Below are 18,774 nucleotides of genomic sequence, written 5' to 3' on the forward strand. Positions count from 1 at the left end.
TCTATTTTGGGCGCCTGCTATATTGTAACCAATGTTTGATAATAATTAGCACAAAGTTCAGGATGTTTGCAGGATATTTTCCTGTTGTACAATGTGTGAATCTTGAGTTGACATGGTGCTGCACCTTTGTCTTTCTGCTTTGTTTGCAATATGCAATGGCACGCAATTTGCGGTCAGAGGCACAGCAAAGGTGTTTGCAGCTGTCTCTGATGAAACTTCCCAAATGGATCTGGAGATGTCTGTGGTGAGGTGTCTGTCATTCTCGACGAGCAGTTGTGTACAGCTTTGGTCTCCTTACCTAAGGAAGGATATACTTGTCATTGACGGAGTGCAACAAAGGTGCACTAGACTGGTTCCTGGGATGGGGGCATTGTCCTATGAGGAGAGATTGAGTAGACTAGGCCTATATTATCCAGAGTAGAGAAGAATGAGAGGTGATCTAATTGAAATATACAACATTCATACAGGGCTTGACATGGTAGATGCAGGGTTGATGTTTCCCCTGGCTGAGGAGTCTAGAACCAGAGGTCACAGATTGAGAATAAGGTGTTGGCCATTTACCACTGAGATGAGGTGAAATTTCTTCACTCAGAGGGTGGTGAATCTTTGGAATTCTCTAACTCAGAGGGCTGTGGAAATCAGTCGTTGAGTATATTCAAGACAGTGATCGATACATTTTTGAATATTAAGGGAATAAAGGGATATGGGGATCGTGCAGGAAAGTGGAGATGCGGTAGAAGAGCAGCCATGATCTTATTGAATGGTGGAGCAGACTCGAAGGGCCAAATGGCCTACTCCTGCTCCTACTTGTTATGTTCTTATGTTATGTAATTAATTGCAGCGCTTTGTAATGGGAATCCCATCGCAGAGCTGCTGTGGCTTCAGCAAGCTGTCTAACCAGGCAATCGCTTTGAAGAATACTCACAGGCAGCAAAGCAGGAAATGAAAATCAACTTTTAGCTGCACGTTTAATAAGTGTTACTGAGAGCGAAAGAAAGAGTGGGACTTTCACATGGGGATAAGGTAGATGCTGAAATATCTTGAAGAAATTAAAATATATAAATAGTTTGAAATAAAGTGTAATTTTTATACTAATGGAAAATTTTGAAAATCTACTGATGCAAAATTAGTTTTCATGGCCATAATGATTGTTTAGCCATCAATATATTGCTAAAATATCAATTGCACCTGTTCCAACAAAGCTGAAGGTTTAATGGGGCACTGAACAGCCATATGAGTGAGGAGAATCCTAATACACTGATTGACGGATATGGTGGGTGGGTGGTGCACAGCGCACCAGCGTCAGACAGTGAATGACTGACCGCAACTTCAGGATTTCTGTGTTTAGATGTGCATGTGCTAAATCCTGAACTTGCAGTCAGATTCAGAGGGGTAATGATGACGAAAGATAAAAGTTCACCATCATAACCCACCAAAAATTCCAGATCAATATCTTTCATTTGAATAACAGATGCATTACACCATTTAGTGCACAATGTATTTTACCTGTGCTAGGGTGAAGCTATGTTTAACCATGCCTGTGCCTTTAAGCCTAGAAAGGTTAGTTGCTATTGATTGGCGATCTAGAAATTAATGTAAAATTAATTGTTGTTGGTGAGGGAAGCAAGTTTGCAGATTGGTAAGTGGTTGTGAATCTCCCAGTCCAGCTCACAAGAAACCAGGATTAAATAACTACCTGTCTTTTTCTCTTTGTATATACTTTGAGGCTTTGAGATGTGTATTTATAGCTGATAAACATTATGTCGAGAATTTTGTTTGTCTGTCTGTCTGCCTAACTATCAATCTTCCCATCTGCCTCCATGTCTAACTATTTTCTCAATTGACGGGATGTGGGCGTCGCTTGCAAGGCCAGCATTTATTGCCCATCTCTAATAGCTCTGGAGAAGGCGGTGATGGGCCATCTTCTTTATCAGCTGCAGTCCGTGTGTTGAAGGTACTCCCACAGTGCTGTTATGGAGGGAGTTCCAGCACTTTGACCATTGCGAAGATGAAGGAATGATGATATATTTCCAAATCAGGATGGTGTGTAACTTCGAGGGGAGCTTGGGGTTGGTAGTGTTCCTATGCGCCTGCTGTACTTGTCTTTCTAGTTGGTAGGAGCTGTCGAAGAAGCCTTGGCAAGTTGTATATTTTAGATTGTACACACTGCAGCCACAGTACGCCGGTGGTGGAGGGAGTGAATATTTAAGGTGGTGGATGGGGTGCCGGTCCAGCAACTGCTTTTTCCTGGATGGTATCGAGCTTCTTGACTGTTGTTGGAGCTGCTCTCATCCAGACACGTGGAGATTATTCTATCACACTCCTGACTTGTGCATTGTTGATGGTGGGAAGTCTTTGGGCAGGGAGCAGGTGAGTCACTTGCTGCAGAATACCCAGGCTCTGGACTGCTCTTATAGCCGCAGTATTTATGTGGCTGATCCAGTTAATCTTATGTTCATGTTCAATGCTGACCCCAGCATATGGATGGTGGGAAGTGAGCGATGGTAATGCTGTTGAATATTGAGGAGAATATGGTTAGACTCTCTATTGTTTGAGTTGGCCATTGTCTGGCACTTATGTGGCGTGAATATTAATTGAGACTTATCAGGCCAAGGCTGACTTGTCCAAGTCTTGCTGCATGTGGGCACGGACTGCTTCATTATGTGAGGAGTTGGGAATGGAACTGAACACAGCACAATCATAAGAGAACATCCCCACTTCTGACCTTCTACCATTGATGAAGCAGCTGAAGATGCTTGGGCCGAGGACAATGCCCTGAGTAACTGCTGCAGCAATAACCTGTGGCTAAGATTATTGGCCTCCAACAACCACAACCTTCTTCCATCGTGGTAGGTATAACTCGAGCCAATGCAGATTTACCCCCGATTACCATTGAATTCAATTTTACTTGGGCTCATTGATGCCACACTTGGACAAATAGTGTCTTTATGTCAAGGGCAGTCAGTCTCAGCTCACCTCTGGGAGTCAACTCTTTTGTCTGTGTTTAGACCAAGACTTTGCAGAGGTCTGGAGTTAAGTGGTACTTGTGGAATACAATCTGATAATGGATGAGCAGGTAATTGGTGAATAATTGCCAGCAGCGCCTATATTTCTTGAGGAGGCTGAAGGGATGTAATCTGTCACCCCCGATCCTCTCTAACTTCTACCGCTGCACTATAGAGAGCATCCTGACAAACTGTATCACGGTATGGTACGGCGGCTGTAGCTCCCATGACCGGAAAGCCCTGCAGCGGGTAGTCAAAACTGCCCAATGCATTACCGGCACCCGGCTACCGACCATAGAACATATATATCAGAAACGCTGCCTACGGAGGGCACGGACCATCATCAAAGACCCTACCCACCCCAGCCACAGTCTGTTCACCCTCCTACCATCTGGAAGACGCTACAGATGCATTTGCACCCGTACGACTAGATTTAGGAACAGCTTCTTTCCCAGGGCTGTCATTCTACTGAACTCCACAAATAAACACTAAAGCCTGCACATCTGCCGATGCACTTTATTATGGTCATATTTATGCTAATATATATGTACAAATGTATGTTGAAATGTTTAAGTGTCCTAATCCAAATTGTACACTCTCAGGAGCCGCAAACCTACATTTCGTTGTACTGCACTTGTGCACTAACAATGACAATAAAAGTTGATTTGATTTGATTTGAGTTTTTTTTTTGCTTGATAGCACTGCTGACTGGATTGGATTTGTCCTTCTTATTGTGGACAGGACATACCTGGTTAATGTTCCATTGTGTCAGCTTGATGCCAGTGCTCTAGCTGTACAGGAAAATCTTGGCTAGAGGTGCAACTAGTTCTGGAGCGCAATTCTTCACCACTGCAGCCGATATGTTGTAGATGACCATAGCCCATGCTGTATCAAGTGCATTCAGCCGTGTCTTGTTATCACTAATTCTCCATCTATCCTCCCTCTCCCTCTCACTCTCTTTCTCTCTCTACTTATCCATCAAGTACATGATCTGACAACTGATGAACAGTTGTGTGAGAGATATAATTTCAGAATATTAGAAGGCATTGACTGACCCAGGTTTTGTCCTCTACTACTTTATGCGGGACTCCTTCACAATTCATGGAATTAAGAAATTCCTGATATTGGTTCTTCATTTGCCTTTAACTCTTCGAACCTGTGTCCTGTTGTCCTACTCTCAATTTAATTTGAAGTACTTTCTGGATTTATCTTTTCCATACAATTTATTATTCTCTATACCCAATAAGATCACCTTTTAGATTACTTCTTTTAAGGTGGAATGTACACATTTCTTCATTGTTTCTACCACGAATGAGCCCCTTAACACTCATTGCTTATCCCTGCTCAGCCCCTCCTTGTTTAATGCGTTCCTTGTCTCAAATTTCCAGAACTGCACACTGTACTCAAGGTGTGCTCTGACCAGAGCACTGTACCATGTGAGCATGTCTTTTTCTGAATTCTACTGCATTGTTCTGACAATAAGAATCAGCATTATCTTCGCATTGTTGTTGCGGATCTTCAATGATTAGAGCTGCAAGTCTACTAGGATTCCTAGATCTGATTTATATACATCTTTATCCATTATTATCAGCATTCATGCAGTACATATATCAAACATTTGTTGCCATCCTACGGTCAATACTTTGAACTTGCATTTATATCGCTATTAAATGCACCCCACTTTTATAAGAATGTCAAGGCCTTGCAGAAGTTGCAGAGGAGATTAAGCAGAATGATACCAGGGATGAGAGACTTCACTTATGGGGAGAGACTAGTGTAAGATCGTGAGATCTCTAAGGTCCGTAATTTATATTTAACTTGAACCTGACTAACAGACCACTCCTGGTACAGGTATAAGTATAACAGATTTATTAAGCACTTTACATCCAGCACAAAGAAGTAATATTTAATAAGGTGATAGTCGCAATCCATTCCTTGGAACCCCAGTAGATAGCCCACTGGGTGACTGCGGCGCGCTCTCTTTTCTCAGGCATGCTGTGTTCTTTTGACTGAAGTTTCTCTTCCTGTGATTTTGTGCTGCCTCTATTGTTCAATAACTGTTCATGAATACCTTTTTATCCCCTCAACATACTTGGCAACCTGTAGCTGCTTTGCTTATCTCACCATGTTTGTTGCTAATACCTGACCCACACGTCTACGGTCTATGATTCCCTTCCTTTTTCTGAATGAGGTTTTCTCTGAGAACTTTTTACACAAATAAATTTCCCACGAATTACGACAGATGTCTTTTGCCTTCCACCTACCGCATTATCTAGCCTGGTCTGTAACTTCAGCGATAAGGGATGTTAGATGTTGAAACCCCTCTATCTTACTTTGAAATGTTTGTCCTTCACTGGCTTCTTGCTTTTATCATAACAGAAAATCTATCTACTTTAGCACTATTCTCGCAGTTAACATAATTTTGGCTTAATTTTACCATCACACTTTACTTCTCACCATTGTGTCTTTTTAACTAAGGTTAAACATATTGCAACAGAGGTTTTATGCTTCTAAAATACATTGTTATATATCATAGTAATTTTAAGAAAAACATTACATTTAAAACATTATCAAATCATACAGCTACCTTCTATTTTACACTAGAGAAGTGGGGATTGTTCTTCTTAGGGCAGAGAAGGTTAAGGGGAAATTTAACAGAGGTTTCAAAATTATATGCGGCTTTTATAGAGTAGTTGGTGAGAAACTGCCTCCACTGGCAGGTGGGTCTGCAACCAGTAAGATAATTGGCGAATGAACCAGCAGAGATGAGAATTATTCTTACACAGAGAGTTTTTATGATCTGGAATGCACTGCCTTAAAGGGTGCTGAAAGCAGATACAGTAGGAGTTTTCAAAAGTATTTGGACAGGGAAGCAAAATGGGCGGTATTGCATCTGGCATCTGTTGCATTGGAGCTTGAATTGTACACTGCATCTTATTCAGAATCAAACCTAATCAATTGAGTTAACTCCCAGTTCTGCATTAAGTATGTCCAGTTGCAAAAAATGAATCAGAATAATATAAGCAGCTGTGAACTGTATATGATACTGAGCAGTGACAACAGACAACTGGCCAGATTTTCAACATGTTTCTCGGCCCAATTCTAGTGAGACAGATCGGCTGCCCAGTATAGAAACAGCCCATTTTTTATTTTCCTTGTTGCGATAGACATTTCAAAGTTTAAGTTGTGGAAAGTTGAAACCTTTATCCATCATTTTCAACCTCACAAAAGCAAATAAACCATGTTTATAAAATATTAAACATTTTGTGCACGCACATGTGCTTCTTGCCTGTAGCAATTTATTTCAAGTTGTCACGTTTTACATCAATTTTTCAATTCAGCATTCCTAACTCTTTCTTTATAATCGAATCATCTGCATCAACATTTACAGTGCATTTACTCCCTCCCGACCATAGCTATCCATTGGCGCCTTAGTTTGGCATTTCCCAGCTCCTCAGCCTGGACTGCCAAGGAACTCTAATGTTCCGAAAATATCTGCTTCACTGCTTCCCAAATTGCATTGATGTTTGCGATTTGAATATAAATAATATCAGTTCAATTCAATACAATACGGACAGAATGCTGAATTTAATATCGGAACTGACTTAGGAACATTAGAAGCAGCAGTAAGCCATTGAATCACTGGGGCCCGCTCCGCTTTTCAATTACATCATAGCTGATCTGCATTTTCCTGCCTTTGCACCATATCCCTTAATAAACTTACCTAACAAAAATCTATCTAACTTAATTTTGAAAATTCCAGTTTCCCCAGTATCCACGGCCTTTTGGGGGAGAGAGTTACAATTTTCTACTCTGTGAAAACAATTTAGCTCTTAAATGGCCTCGCTGCACTGATATCAAGACACGGCTGATTGCACTGGACATAGCAAAGAGATGTCTCGACAACATCCTGGCTGTAGTGATGAAGGCCTGTGCTCCCGAATCAGCCACCTCTCCAGCTAAGCTGTTTCAGTACAGTTACAAAACTGACACATCCCTGACAATGTGGAATATTGTCAATGTATTTCCTGTCCAAAGTTGGAAAATCAAATCACGCCTATTACTGTCCTCATCATCATCACCAGTGCTACCAAGCAGGAATTACTCACCAATAACCTGCTCGTTGATGCGTAGTTTGAGTTTGCTAGGACCACTCGGCTCCCGAACTCATTACGGTCTTGGTTCAAAGATGGAGCAAATAGCTTAATTCCAGAGGTGAGTTATGAGTTAGTGCCCTTGTCATCAAGGTAGCATACATCTGAGCGTGACACCAAGGAAGCGCAATGTTACCAAAGTCAGTGGTGATCAGGGTTAAAACTCCACGTTGCTGGAGTCATACCTAGTACAAATGAAGTTGGTTGTGATTTGTGGAGGCCAATTATCTCAGACCAAGTAAACACAGCAGGTGATCCTCGGGGCATCGTCCTAGGCAGAACTATATAAATCTGCTTCACTGATATTCAGAGAGATTTTGAGGTAATCACAGAAAGTGGAGATGCAAGTACATCAAGCAATTATGAAGGCAAATGTTATGTTAGCTGTGGTGTATGTAACCTGTTCCACCTTAAGAGAACTACCTTAAGAGATGTACTACTTTCTCTTGGCTGCTGTATACTGTAATACCGGTGGTGACCACACCGGTATATAAACGTTGTGTAGGGAATTGCTGGGCAGTTCAGCCCTGACCTCCGAATAGTAAAGACCTGTTAAAAGTTATTCTTGTGGTCTGTGTCCAGTGATTTATAATAAGCATAACTGGGACACACAGACTCAACATTAGCCTTATTGGAATTTGGTGGGAGTATAACAGTGAAGACATCTTAATATAATTATATAAGGCTTTGGTGAGACTATACCTGGAGCACTGTGTATAATTTTCATCTCCTTACCAAAGGAAGGATATACTTTTCTCAGAGGGGATGCAACAAAAGTTCTCTAGATTAATTCCAGGTATAAGAGTACTGTCCTATGAGGAGAGATTGAGCAGAATGGGCCTCTATCCTCTGGAGTTTAGAAGAATGAGAGATTATCTCATTGAAATGTATAACGTTCGTAGAGGGCTTAACAGAGTAGATGTTGAGAGGCTGTTTCCACTGGCTGGAGATTCTAGAACCAGGGATCATGGTCTCAGGGTAAGGTGTTGACCATTTAGGAGAATCTTCAACACATTGACTGCAGCGGTTCAAAAAGAAGGCTCACCACCACCACCTGTTGAAGGGATGACAAATGGATGAACAATAAATGGTGGACTTTTTAGACATCCTTGTACCCTCAGAATTAATTTTTAAAATTAATATTATGTCCTCCTTTTTTGATATCTCCCATCAGAGGAAGTAGTTTCTCTGTCTTTACCATATCGGATCCTTTTAACATTTTAAACATCTCGATAAGGTCACCCCTCTGTCTTCTATACTCAAGGGAATAGAAGACAATGTTATTCTACTTGTCCTCATAACATTCTATCTCCCGATATCATTCTAATGAATCTGCACTGCACCAATTCCAAGGCCGATATATTCTTCCCGACGTGTGATGCCTAAAACTGAAGGCAGTACTCCAAATGATATCTGCCCAAGGCGCCATACAAATGCAGCATGACTTTCTCCCCTTTGTATTACATCCCTCTTGAGATAACGCAAACTTTCTATTCAACATTTCGTTGGCTTTTTGTACCTGGTTACTGGCTTTTAATGACTTGTGTACTTGGTGTCCCAAATCTCTTTGTTCCTCTACAGTTCCTGGTTCAGACTACATTTGGAGTACTGTGTACAGTTATGGGCACCAAACTATTGAAGGGATATACTGGCGTTGGATAGAGTGCAGTGCTGATGCACCAGAATTTTACTAATGCATCAAGGACTAAATTATGAGGAGAGATTACATAGTTTGTATTCCCTAAAAATTATAAGGTTAGGTGGTGATTTGATTGACTTATTTATAATTTTGAAAGGGATTGAGAGGTTAGATAGTGAGGACCTTTTTGCGCTGGTGGGGGTTTCTGGGACAAAGAGATATTATCTTACAATGAGAGTCACACCATCAGTAGACAAATTAGGAAACAGTTCTTCCAACAAACGGTGGTATAAATGTGGAACTCTCACCAACAAAAAGCAGCTCAATTAATAATTGTAAATCTAAGATCGATAGATTTTTGCTAGCCAAGGGTATTAATGGATATGGAGCAAAGGCGAGTGAATGGAGTTAGGATACATGTCAACCATGATCTTATCTACCCTTTAACCCCCAGTATCATTCTAGTGAACAAGCTCGGTGAGCTAAATGGGCTAAGTCTGTTCCTATGTATTTCACCACTTAGAAAATACCCTGATTTATCATTATTGGGTCCAAAGTAGATGACCTCACCTTTGCTCAGTTTAAACTCAATTTGTCATATTTTTGCCCAATAACTTAATCTGCCTATGTCCCTTTAATAATACCCGTTCCCGTCGACACTACTTATTGCCCCGCCTATCCTAGCAGCTGCTGAAAACTCGGATATTCACCTCTCTGTTCCTTCATCCAAGTCGTTAGTAAATATTGTTAAACGTTGAGGCCCCAGAACTTATTCCTGACCAACAGCCCTCGTCACTTCCTCCCAATTTGAGTATCTCTATCCCCATTCTCTATCTCCGAGCTTCGAAGCAGGAGATTACAAAACAAAAGGAGAAGTTGAAAATGTACAGGACGCTTTTCTGTTTGTTGTGTGTACTCGTCATTTAACAATACATTTATTTACACATATTTGGAGAGAAAATGGAACATTGCTGAACTATACATTCATTGGACTCAGGGGTAAACCTGGAACATGACGAAGTTGGAAATTCAATAACTTTGCAGTGAATTAAAAACGATTAATACTTTGTTTCTATTTAATGTAGCTTGAGATTAAATGAAACTCTTAGCAGAAACATAGCAGTGAAGTGAAAGTGCTCGCTGCTGGTCCCGAAGTACGCTCCACACAAAGTCCTCACCATCCTTGTGTTGGAAACTTCGGGTTTCCCGACCTTGAATTCATTTGAACGGAACTTGATGGGAGTCCCCTTGTTGGAACTGCTGTGACATCAACAGGCTGTCGAAGCAGCCAATCAAAAGGTAGAATTCTCACTGGCAGTGAACAAGGAAGTGAGGAAGCTCTTAAAATTCTAACTTTTAAAAATGTTTGGAGAGAACAAAAGTAAAATTGGGGCTCTCACATGGGGTAAAGCAAACCTAATATAAAGATGCACGAACTTAATTTTTTGGGGAGAAATTTAATAAAAAGTTATTTTTTTTATTCAAACGGCCAAATTTCACATTGCACACAATTAAAAGTAGTTATCCATATCCTTAACCTTTGTTTAGCGGTCATTACGCTGTTAAAAGCCCAGTTACAATGAATGCCTTTGTGTCTAACTTTTAGTGGGGAAATTAACAGCGTATTTTTACAGAAGAGCCAAAGTTTTCATCAGTTTCAATGAAGTATGTGATTTCCCTGATTCTGTGGGGGTAGGGGTGGGAGCACAGTGCATCCAGTTTCGGAGCTGTCATTGACAGATCACATGCGGAAAATGCTGAAGTTGCGGCCTGTTTCAAAGGCGGTATGACAGAGTACTCTCGTATCAACTGCAAATCCAGGCCCATAGAAACTTTCCTGTACAATGGCCCAGAACTTGGTGTCGGGGGCTTGCCGCGCGTGCAAGCCCCCCACGTGAACTTACCCGGTGCGCCGACATCTGAAACCTGGCCCGCAGTGGATTTCCTGTCAGTGGCCCGGTTCTGATGTCGGCCGCAGTGCTAACCTGACCCAGCGGCGTAGTTAGTGCGATGTGTCGGCTGGGATCAGGTGAGCACTGTTCAGCCAATCAGGGGAGGGGAAACTTCATTCATAAGTTTGAAAGTAAAAACTTTCAAATTCATGAGAAGTACTGCACCACAAAACACTACTTAAACTTTAAAAAACATTTTTAAAAACATCCCAATCCTTAAATTAAGTATAAATAAGTTTAAAAAAATAATTTAAACAATAATTTTTTTCTTTGAAAAAATAAATTTTTAATAAAAAGGGTCTAAAACTAAACTTACCTTATTGTAGATTCTTTTAAATAATAAACCTGTGGAAAAAAAATTCTAAATTGCACTAAAACACCACTTACCTGTAAAAATAAATACTTACGTGTGCTTTTTACAAACGTAAAGACCGGAGGCCTTTACACATGCGCAAATCCCCCAAAACAGAGGAAATCCAAGACGCACGCGCTGCCCCCTACAGCGCACGCGCTAGCCTCTTCACCTCTTGGGTTAGAGGAGAGGAAATGCCGGTTTTCAGCGCATGCGCTGTGCATGCTGAAAACCGGCATTTCCTCCGGCCAGACGCGTGAGTACCCCTTCCGTACTCACGCGTTTGGGGAGGAATTACTGCCCCAATAAATATATGAAGAGTGAGTGCAATGATGAAAGAGTTAACTTACAAGGTGGTATTTCTGATCTCTGCAGACTGTGCCAGTTTAACACAATAATCAGACAAATCAATATCATTATGTCATTCAGGAAAGACTGCCATGGGGGGATGAGAAGGGGAAAAAATCCAGTTTACAGAACCTCTTCCACAGCACCAGTAGCCACAACGTCTGGATTTCCTTCTGACTAACATGCATTCCAACCGTTAAATTGTAGAAAGAAAATGGCAGGTGTTCAGTCCTGCAGAGGCATTTAGAGAAAGACTTGTGCGACCCAGGATTTGGTGGCAGTTAAATAAGCTGTTTGTGGAAAAGAAAACGCAAATTTACTGAGGCCCGTTCTCTAAAATCTAGACCATATTTTGTGGAGAGGGACTTTATTACATAGAATTATACTGATGCATGGATACCTACTTGAAGGGGGAAATTTGCAGGCTATGGGCAATTTGTAGGGGAAAGGGACTAATCGGATAGCTCTTTCAAAGAGGTGGCACAGGAATGTTGTGCCGAATGGCCTCCTCTTGTGATGTATCATTCTATGATTCTATGAATAAAATGGAATTTACAGCATGGAAACAATGATTAGTTTCTCCAGAATGTCAGAAGAAAGATTTGCATTTATGTAGGGCCTTTCACTGCCCCAGGACGCCTCAACAGGCATTACAGCCAATGAAGAACCTTTGGAGTGTATTCACTGTTGGAATGTGGGAAAAGCGGCAGCCAATTTTCACACAGCAAGGTCCCATAAACACCAATGTTATAATGGCCATATAATCTGCTTAAGTGATGTGACTGAGGGATAAATATTGATCCGGTCATCGGGGATAACTCCCCTGCTCGTCTTTGAAATCGTGTCATTCTTGCCTACATCCTGAGAGAGCAGATCGGGCCTTGTTTTAACATCTCAACTGAAAGCCGGCACTTATGACAGTCCCTCACTTCTTCAGTGCTGCACTGGAGTGTCAGGCTTGATGTTTGTGCTCAAGTCTCTGGAGTGGGACCTGAGCCCACAATCTTCTCACTCAGAGTTAAGAATGCTACGAACTGAGCCACAGCTGAGACAACTGCATTAACCACTTCTTCTGCTGTGTAGACTGACACAATGTAATTATTCAACAAGTCTGCTGTTTCCATTTTTTTTCAATTAACAATGTTGCCCGAAACTCTTTTTAAAGGAATGTTACTTGACACTTATCCGCACAAGTCTCGATGTTGTCCAGATCTTGCTTCATGCGGGTATGGACTGCTTCATTATCTATAAAATGGAAGTGAACAGGTCTTTGATAAAGAAGCTGAAATAGGTCTATGACACTGCCCTGAAGAATTATTGACAGGAGAGAAGGGGCACGTCTGGAGAGGATACGCCTTGTCGTCCAGTAGGCAGCCTGTGACCTGATGGCCTGCCTGCAATAAAGGCCGAACTGAGGACTGGTTAAAGAATAGGTCAGGAAAGCGATCAGAAACAGGGCAGAGCCCTTCATGATACGCTGTATGTGGTCATAAATAAGCTGCACATTCAGGGAGTGGAACCCCTTCCTTTTGCGAATAATGGCAGGGTGATGCATTTAGAATGCAGTTGCAGGGAAAATGTGACGTCCAGCGACAACATTCCCAATAATTAATGCTTCACTCATCGCCTCACTGCATCTTAACCTATTCACCTTCTCATTATTCCCCTTTCTACCACCCTCTCACTCCCATCACTATCTCTGCTTCTTCCTTTTTGAATAATGTATCCTCTCCACACTTGTTCCACTTTCATTTACCTTCCTTTTAAATCTCTATTCACTCCGCAACTCCCACTTGCTTCCACAAAGGTGGTTGGTGTTGGGCCAGAGCCCTTCACTCTCAAACCATTTTCCTCTTCTACTCACCCTACCGTCCCTTTCGATCTGTTTTCATCACAAAATGTTTTATTTCCTTTCCAAACTGATCTTTAACAAATGTAAAATTAGAATCAGGGGATGCACTCTATCTGTTTTTCTCTCTATCTGTCTCTGCTCTTTGTATCAAAGGTTTCAACAATTTGATCGGGCTTTTCAATCAACGAACCGTAGATGAGATAACTTGCTAAATTCATAATGAAATATTTTTGGTAACTTTAATATTAACTTGAGGGAAGATTCTCACTCTAACACACACACAAACTAGTTCTCCGTATTGTATTTATTGAAATTGATAGAATGCAATTCAAAAGCTACCACATTTATGGAATTAGTACTCATTTTTTGCCACTCACAAACAGGCAGGCACAGAGAGAGACTCTCTAAGTTTATCTCCCTCAATATACATAATATCTCAATAAGCTTTTTTAAATTTGTCCTCCAGTTTGTCTTCAAATTCGTTGAGAATTAACTGCTAGAAGGAAACCATTCGGTCGGACTCCTTGAAACACCTATCCAATTAGTCACACCCACCTGATCTTTCAACATAGCCCTGGATTTCTTTGCCTGTTCAAGTTTTAATTCAATTCCCTTTTGAAGGTTAGGATTGAATCAGTTTCCACCACCCATTCCGGCATTGCTTCCCAGATCATAAAAGAGCGAATAATGTTTAATTTCTGAGCAAAAATCTGTGCACTTGAAGTTAACCAGACGCTTCCGCCCATTTCCTGTATCTTGCCAATAATTTCTATTAACATGTAACAATTAGATTGGAGTCAGTGGAAAGAGTTTCCAGTCATGTGAACAGCACCTGGTCCAATCAGCATATCCGCTTCAGTAAATAACTGAACTGATCTGTTCTGTAGACCAGGAAGAGCGGGTCAGTCACCGAGTGTAACAGGGACTGGCGCTGCTCTCTCAGGATGGTGACACTGCCACTTACCGCGGTAGCTGTTTGCTTATTTATATCTGTGGGTGAGGATCACTTTCTCGGATCATTTGTGTTAGTAATTAGAAAAACAAGAGAAACAAGAGATGACGTTATTATCTCTGTCTTTTGTCGAGTTTGTGTCTTTCTCTTTACTTCCTCCTCAATGTGATTTTCTTTCCTCAGCTGAGCCCCAGGGTTTTACTGTACATACAGAAACCAGTCCGATGTATGTGATAGTCGGAGACAACGCTTATTTTTCAGTGCGGCCATCAGCTGAGGTGGTGACAGGGATCTGGGACTTCGGGCTGAAAAGTGTCGCTGAGTGGTTCGGTACAGCTGGAGGTCCAAGTGATGAATACAAAACACGGGCTGAGTTATTCCTCCCGAACGGATCGCTCCTGCTGAAGTCAGTGACAGCTTCGGACAGTGGAGAGTACACTGTTACCATGGTTCCAAACAACGGGAATCCAGCAACAGCAACCATCACTCTGCATGCACTTGGTAAGTGAAAGGTTTTTGTGGGGAAAGGGTTGTTCATGTACTATTTTAATTTTATTCATGTCACAAGTCATTCCTTATTTCCGGGGTCCTGCCAAACAAATACTCCTCAATCATAACAAAAAAAAACCCTGATTATCTGGTCATTATCAAGTTGCTGCTTGTGGGAGTGTACTGAGCTCAAATAGGTGGCTGCTATCCCACATTGACTAAACTTGATAACGTACTTCATTGGCTGTGAAGTGCTTTGGGATGTAAAATACGCTACATAAATGTAAGTCTTTTTTTTGGATCAATCAGCACCTTTAAGAAAACCAGGCGGTAACGTTTCACTTGGCATTGTTGCACAGCTGGGTGCATTTTTTTGTGAATAAAGGGCTTATTTGTTTGGAATTAAGCAGATGGAAATGGAGTGAGTGCCGTGAAGATTCACCAGACTGATAACTGGGATGGCAGGAATGACGTATGAGGAGAGATTGGGCTTATACTCGCTGGAGTTTAGCAGAATGAGAGGGGATCTCATGGAAACTTATAAAGTTCTAAAAGGACTAGACAGACTAGATGCAGGAAGGATGTTGCCGATGGCAGGGGAATCCAGAACGAGGGTTCATAGTTTAAGGATAAGAGGTAAGGCATTTAGGACAGAGATGAGGAGGAATTTCTTCACCCAGAGAGTGGTGAACCTGTGGAATTCCCTACCACAGAAGGCAGTGGAGGCCAATTCATTAAATATATTCAAGAAGGAGTTAGATATATTTCTTAAGGCTAAAGGGATCAAGGGATATGGGGAGAAGGCAGGGACAGGGTACTGAATTTGGAAGATCAGCCATGATCTCACTGAATGGCGGAGCGGGCTCGAGGGGCCAAACGATCTATTCCTGCTCCTATCTTATATGTTTCAATGTTTCTATATAAATATGGATTGTGCAACATTTTGCTGCGGATGTTTCAATATCGAAGGAAGTTAAAAGGAGAGCGGAGAATCACATTGGATCATTCATAAAGCAACTCAGCTGAAAACCCCCTTTCTTACCTAACTGATGAGTATATCTGTAGTTCTGCTGTTTAGTGTGCGACCCTTGTGGGCAGTGATTCACGGCAATCCCATGCAGCCACAATAATCTCACTGTCTCAACAAGGAAGCATACTATAGTCACCTGATTTTCCTCAATGAGCAGTTCATCCAATAACTTCCTCGCCCACAGAATGATTAGAATGTGGGAGTCGCTACCACAAGGAGTAGTTGAGGCAAATTTCTGGCGCATAAGCACAAAAGGAAAAGCGGCACAACCATGACTAACAAAAGAATATAAGGATAGCATTAGATTCAAAGAGCAGTCATATAAAGTTGCCAGGAAAAGTAGCAAGCCTGAGGATTGGGATCAGTTTCAAAATAAACAAAAAAGGAACAAGAGATTGATTAAGAGGGGAAAAATAGAATATGAGAGTAAACTTGCTAGGAACACAAAAGCGGACTGTAAAAGCTTCTACAGTATGTAAAAAGGAAACGGTTAGTGAAGCCAAATGTAGGTCTCTTACAGTCAGGAACGGGAGAATTTATAATGGGGAACAAGGAAATGGTAGGGCAATTAAACAAATACTTTGGTTTTGTCTTCATGGAAGAGGACACAAATAACTTCGCAGAAATGCTATGGAACCAAGAGTTTAGAGAGATGGAGGAATTAAAGCAAATTAGTATTAGTAAAAAAATAATGCTGGAGAAATTAATAGGATTGAAAGCGGTTTAGACCATTTGGGCCAAAGGGACTGTTTTTGAAACACTTAAAAATGCATGAACACATGAAATAAGTAAAAATAAATATTGAAAATTAATTAAAGTGCCATTGAATTAAATATTTTAAACAAAAACGTAGCTTAAAAAATAAATAAATTATGATTTAACAGGGTTAAAATTAAACTTAACTCATTGGACAGGGTTTTTAATGTATAAATGAGTGATACAATTTAATTTTTCTGTTCTTTAAAACTCTTTTGCTGGTAAAGGGAGGCCTTACGTCTGCCAGGTGTAAGTATTTCACAGGCATTCAGCGGGTGGAAGTTGTGCAAATAGCGCAACTCCCCACCCACAGAGGCCCATCTCCCGGGGATGCGGAGGATCTGTCAAGAAGATTCTTCACAGATCGCAAGTGCCGGGTTTTAGTGCATGTGCTTCGCATACATGAACCCGGAACTTGTGCTGCCCCTACGGGCACGTACACACCTCATACACACCCATTGAGGTTGCAAAATACGGCTTTTAGCATTTGGGCAACTGACCTACACAGACTAAATGCCGTTCTTGAAATATCATCTATTGCTATTCTGTTTCGGGCATTTGCTATATTCTAACCAATAAATACTCAGTATGAGGTTCAGTTTATTTGCAGGACATTCATGTTCCTATTATACAGTGTGTGAATATCTTGAGTCGCCAATCTTCTTTGTTTGAAATATTTAATTCCCTTTCATAGTGGACAGAAGTGTGCAGCGGTGCCTTGGCTCAGTGTTGAGACCACTGCTCTTTTTGTTATATATTTCTTGACCTGGACTTGGGCATAGAATCAATGGTTACAGCACAGAAAGAGGCCATTCGGACAATCGAGCCTGTGCCGGCTCTCTGCAAGAGCACTTCAGCTAGTCCCACTCCCCCGCTCTTTCCCTGTAGCCCTGCAATTTTTTTCCATCAGGTATTTACCAATTCCCTTTTGAAAGCCACTATTGAATCTTCCTCCACCACCATTTCAGGCAGTGCATTCCAGATCCTAACCAATCATTGCGTAAATGCTACATTACAATAGTACTTTGAAAGTACTTCATTGGCTGTAAAATGCTTTGTGACACCCTGAGGTCATGAATAGTGCTCTATAAATGCAAGTCTTCCTTTTATAAAAAAAAATAGATTTTCTTCATGTTGCCTCTGCTTCTTTTGCCAGTCAACTTCAATCTGCACCCTCTGTTTATCGACCCTTCAGCCATTGGGAACTGTTTATCTTTATTTCCTCCATCTAAACCGTTCATGATTTCAAACCCCTCCATCAAATCTCCTCTTAGCCTTCTCTGCTCTAAGGAAAACAACCCCAGCTTCTCCAGTCTGTCCAAGTAACGGTAATCCCTCATCCCTAGAACCATTATGTAAATCTCTTCTGTACCCTCTTCAAAGCCTTTACATCCTTCCTAAAGCATGGTGCCCAGAATGGGCGTAATACTCCTGCTGGTGTATTCCCTTTTGAAGGTTAGGACTGAATCTGCTTCCGCCACCCATTCCAGCAGTGCATTCCAGATCATAAAAGAGCGAATAATGTTTAATTTCTGAGAAAAAATCTGTGCACTTGAAATTAACCAGACCATTTCCTGTATCTTGCCAATATTTTCTATTAATATGTAATATTTAGATTGAAGTGAGTGGAAATAATTTCCAATCAGGTAAACAGCACCCGGTCCAATCAGCATTGCCTCTTCAGTAAGTGACTCAACTGATCTGTTCTGTTGACCATGAACAGCGGGTCAGTCACCGAGTGTAACAGGGACTGGCGCTGCTCTCTCAGGATGGAGACTCTGCCACTTACCGCGGTAGCTGTTTGCTATTTATATCTGCGGGTGACGATCACTTTCTGGGATCATTTGTTTTATTAATTAGAAAAACAAGTGATACAAGAGATGACGTTATTATCTCTGTCTTGTGTCGGGTTTGTGTCTCTCTCTTTACTTCCTCCTGAATGTGATTTTCTTTCCTCAGTTAAGCCCATGGGTTTTACTATACATACAGAAAACAGTCGGATGAATGTGACCGTCGGAGACAACGCTTTTTTTTCAGTGCAGCCGTCAGCTGAGGTGGTGATAGGGACCTGGGACTTCGGGCTGAAAAGTATCGCTGTGTGGAATAGCACAGCTGGGAATCTAAGTCTTGAACACATCACACGGGCTGAGTTATTCCTCCCGAACGGATCGCTCCTGCTGAAGTCAGTGACAGCTTCGGACAGTGGAGAGTACACTGTTACCATGCTTCCATTCACCGGGACTCC

Source organism: Somniosus microcephalus, chromosome 12 (genome assembly GCF_052327205.1).
Source record: "Somniosus microcephalus isolate GS21.2 chromosome 12, FLI_Smic_1.0, whole genome shotgun sequence".
Lineage (NCBI taxonomy): Eukaryota > Metazoa > Chordata > Chondrichthyes > Squaliformes > Somniosidae > Somniosus > Somniosus microcephalus.